At 53.7% G+C, this 4,653-nt stretch overlaps 1 protein-coding gene across 3 annotated transcripts in view; it reads right to left on the bottom strand.

Annotated features, from left to right (window-relative positions):
• YPEL2 (yippee like 2) overlaps positions 1-4,277 on the bottom strand; it is a 65,713-nt gene extending 61,436 nt beyond the window's left edge. The window contains exon 1 of one of the 3 annotated variants that reach the window (XM_017539808.2): positions 4,068-4,277. The gene's annotated coding sequence lies outside the window, so the exon portion shown is untranslated. Of the gene's footprint in view, positions 1-3,180; positions 3,654-3,750; positions 3,863-4,067 lie in introns of those variants that run through there. The other 2 variants (XM_017539810.2, XM_037742469.1) reach the window with 2 other exon arrangements.
• Between the last annotated feature and the right edge of the window lie 376 nt (positions 4,278-4,653).

The raw sequence follows: 4,653 nt of genomic DNA, 5'->3' as shown, positions 1-4,653 counted from the left end.
GGAGACCGAGGTCGCAGTGAGCAGATCAGACCACTGCGATCCAGCCAGGGTAACAGAGAGACCCAGACACAAAAAAAAAAAAAAAAAAAAAAAAAAAGAAAAGAAAAAAATTTGGAGAAAGAACATCCTGGAAAGAGGTACTACCCATAGAAAAGCCCTGTGACAAAAATAAGCATGGCATGTTTCAGAAACCTCAAAAAGGTGAGTGCTTCTCAAGCAGGAAGAAGCAGAGTGGACAGGGTGGGGATTGGTAAGAGATGAGGCAGAAGAAATCGGTGGTGGACAAGCCTAGCCTGTGCCTACAGAGAAAGGAATTAGATTATATCTGAAAGGCATAAAAAAAAAAAAGTAAAAATAAAAAAAATAAAAACTAAAAAAGAAAAAGAAAAAAAAGATTATATCTGAAGGGCAATGGGAAGCCATTGGCAAATTGTAGACAGGGGAATAGCATATTCTGATTTACTTTTAAGCTCTCCAGTGCTATATCCACAGCTCCCAGGTAAACAAACTCAGGCAGTACAATATTTCATAGACTCGTATCACCCTTCGTTAAGGACAATGTCACTGCAAACTAACAGCTCTAAAAAACATCTTTAGCCTGTAGGCCCTGGCTGGCTTTCCATCACTGCAGGCTAAAGTCGAAAATGATGCTTCTTCCTTTTCCAAAACTTTATACTTTTTATGCTCAGGGGAATGAAGCTGTCAGAGCACCTAGTGGTTTGCGTGACAAAACCTAAGGAAATGCTAAGATCATTTACAATGGGAATTGGTCCTATCCTCCATCTGAATCTCACCTCAACATCTCTTCCTTCTGGTCTTTCCAATCCTGGGACATCTTATCCCTTGTCATCCTTTTGTTGCCTTCTTTTCTCCATATGCTCAAAACTAAACATTCTGAATGTGAGCTGCTTGGCCAAACTGAACATTATTAAAGTTAATTTTAAAAATCCCACACACTTAATGCTCCCATTAGGCACACCTTTAGCAAAAAGGGCTACAGTGGAAGTTAAATTTGGATAGAGTCCTTTTTGAAGCTAAATTGTGGTTTTCATTAATTGAAATAAATGTATTCTACCAACATGTCTGGACACAATAACTAAGAGGGAAAAATCTAACCTGTGGCTGCACTGGGTGTGTGTATCTTTATGCCTGAAGGCAGAGATAACAGCATGAGAAACGATGCCTAATGAGATTCACCTGCTCACCAGGACTGGGCCATCACAATGGGAAATAACCAGGACTGGGGTAGCCCAGGAGATACTGAACTTGTGCCTCTTATTAAGACCTGATGGTAGACAAACCCCTGACTCCCCACCCCACCAAATAAAAAGAGCCACCAGCCTGACTTTCCCCCAGGCTACACAGTCTGGAATACCCAGATACTAAACAAAACCAACCTTTTAATTGTTAGTCCCCCAGACACAATGACTGTGTGGCTGCCTCAAAACCGTTAAAATCATTAAAACAATGAAAAATTCACATCATCTGCTAACACCACAGCAACTAATGGGCACTCGGCACTGCTCTCATCTCCAACCCCCACACACCTAGAAACATCTCCTGGTACACAACACTGTGCAGCAGCTCTCAAACAGGCTGGAGTGGGGAGGGAGGGACACCAGTCTAGCAAAGCCAACTGCTTCATGGCCGTTGAGAACAAACAATACTGTGCCTTTAGACTTTTCAAAGCCTAAGCTCGTGTGATTGGCAGCTGAGTGATTTTGGGATTGCAGAGTATGGGGTCACATACCTGACTGCACTTCATAGCCAAGTTAATACCTTTCATTGTTCACTGCCTCCAGTTCCCACTAGATCAGGGGCTCTTATCAAGCACCTGCAATCACAATCTCATGGCTCCCTTATTAAAAATGCAGATTCCTACGGCCTACTGAAAATAAACATCTGCAGAGTAGCCTGACTGTATTTAATTGTACTTTAAGTTCTGGGGTACGACAAACTGTATTTTTAAACACTACTGGTACACAACACCGTGCAGCAGTGCTATGTCATCTTTATACACATTTTGTTTGGGACCTCTGCCCTAAAGCAATGCTTCTCAAACTGTGGGTCAGGACCTGCTTGGTCAGGAGATCAAATTAATGGGTCATGACCAGCAGTTGTTTTCTTTTTTAAATGAAGTAGAAAAAAAAAAAAACTTTAAAATACAGCACACTGGAGGTAGGAAGGGTAATTATTGTTCTCTGAAACTTAATTCTGTTACGAATATGTATGCAGTGCGGGTCCCACTCAAAGCCTGAAAACGATGCTACTAGAGGGAAGAAGGAAAACCGTTTTCTTGGCGTAGAATTTATTCTCCATTTTCCCCACCCCTAACTCCAAGCTTCCTGACTATGGTTCAAAAACAGAAATTTCAAGACAGATCCAAGAAACGCTGTCATTGAACGCTGAACTGCCGCCGCAAAGCCCAGATGAGGAAGGGGATGTGGCTCCCGCTGCACTCCTGCCTGAGATCCGATCATGGAGCCGGGGACAAGGGATGGTGCCAAGGAGGAAGTCCGCACAGCTCTCCCCAGGCTGGGTTCGTTCCTGGGGAGAACTTGTAGCCACTGAAAACTCAGTTCAGAAGAATGGAAATGTTCCTCACCGGAGGAGGAAGACTCAGCCACGCACGTTAAGGGTTAGGGAAGAGAGGGGTGAATAGACAGAATTCAAGTTAGGCCCACCTCTGGGGTCTTGCAGGGGTGACTAGGAAAAAGGAAAAGCCAGGGAAGGGTGACTCCAATCTCACTGATCACAGGGCCTGTAGCCCCAGAACTATGAGAGCACGGGGGAGCAATAAGCACGTGAAATCAAGTCCCACCCCAGAGCCAGCGAGGGCATTTACGGAACTTCTTGCACCTCTAATGCTCTGAAGCTGACCGCTACCCTTCTTGCCCAATGCTCTGGGACAGGGAACCCCGTCTTGCCAGACTAGAAACAAGCAAGGAAGAGCACGGAGAAAAAGACAGCTGTCTCGTCAGCCTTTAGATTCATCAAAGGCAAGAACTCACTCAAGAGCCTCCCGAGTTGGAAGGACAGCAAATCAGCAAGGAAGCCAGAAAGCAAAAGCCCCAGCAAGGCTTGGGAGCAGTTCCCTGGGGCCATTCCCAGCAGCGGGAATAGGGGGCTGACGCGGGTGCAGCTCCGCGCCGAGCGGAGGAAAACAGGACCCTCGCTCACCTGGTTTTTTAAACTCTCGCAGCTAAGACGGAAGGCAGAGGTGGCAATGTTCCGGACAAGAAGTCCGAAAGAACAGGTGTCCCCCACCCCCGCCGCCCCCACGACCGGAGAAAAGCCCCCAAACTCTGGGAAAGACACCAGAGTAGGTCGGCGGCCAACTGGGTGAATTTGAAGCGGCGGGAGGTCGGGGCCGCCCCTAAGCGCCAGCTCGGGGGAGGCGCCCGCGGCAGAGGCCCCCGCATCCCATCCGGCAGGAGAGACCTCGCGCCCACCCCCTTAGCAAGAGCACTGGGGAGGCGCCGGGACGGAACTCGGCTGCGGTTACCTCCGCCCGGGCTGGGGCCGGCGACGCTGTCCGAGGAGTTTCGAGGGCGCCCAGTCCCACGGGGGGGCGGGGGAAGGGGACGCCAGGACGGAGGCCCCGGACCCAAGTGTCCCCAGGAGGAGGACCCAGCTTCACGCAGGGACGGAGGGCGTCCCCAGCACCACCCGCACCCCACGGAGTCCGCACCCGCGGGGACGAAGCGAAGGAGGAAGCGGCGATCCCAGCCCCGCGCCCCCTCCGCAAACCTGGCCCCGCAGACTCGCCCGGCCCCTGGCGCGCGTCTCCGCCCCGGCCGGGGGTCCCGCGCCCCTGGGCTCTCTCCGCGGGTGGCCGCGGGCACCGCAGTGTTTGTAAACAAACCGGTCACGTGGCCCGGCGGCCGCTCCCCGCCCCTGGCGCCCGCGGCCCCCACGGGGACCCCATGCGGAACCGAGCGCGCCGCACCCCCAACCCTGCGCAGGCCCGGCCGGAGGAGCCCTGGGGCCGGGGACCCAGAGCCCGCGCTGACAGCGCGCCCCACGCCCACGCGCGCCCAGCTCGCGCCGCACTCCTGCGCACTCACCCGGCGGCAGGCGGCCCCGTCCGGCCACTGCCGGGCTCGGCTCTACTGGGGTGCGCAGCGGCGAAGGGCGGCCCGGCTGGGGCTCCGGCTCCCGGCGCGCTCTTAAAGCCACAGTCTCCGCCACCGCCGCGGCCGCCACTCCGCATCCCTCCGGGTCCGGGCCGGGGGCTGCCCCGTGACGGACTCACCCCCGCGCCTATCCCCTCGGCTCAGCACATAGCAACACGCCGCGGGTTGGCCGGGCGCAGCCGCAGCCCATCCGCGCGGAGCCAATCATCAGAGGACGGAACTCCGCCCCCCGCTTCCCTGACCGCCCACTCCCCCACCCCTCGGCCCGGCCTGGGCGAGGGGAGTGGGGCTGGTCCCGGTCCAGCCCGTCCGGGCAACTTGAGGGAGGGGCAGGGACCAAGAATGACAAAGCTGGGTGGGCTCTCAGAGCCTAGGAGGAGGCTGTTTATTTGGGTTCGGGGTTTGTCCCCAGGGCAGGGCTGGGATTCGCAGAACCTGGGTTGTATTTTGGGGTGGGGGGATTTGCAGTGCTTCTCCTTGGAAGCTCAAGGTAATCATTCCCTCCTTACGTTTTAAA

Source organism: Cebus imitator, unplaced genomic scaffold (assembly GCF_001604975.1).
Source record: "Cebus imitator isolate Cc_AM_T3 unplaced genomic scaffold, Cebus_imitator-1.0 Scaffold121, whole genome shotgun sequence".
NCBI lineage: Eukaryota > Metazoa > Chordata > Mammalia > Primates > Cebidae > Cebus > Cebus imitator.
The sequence above is the reverse complement of the archived record's forward strand: the minus strand, read 5'-3'. Positions and strand labels throughout refer to the sequence as shown.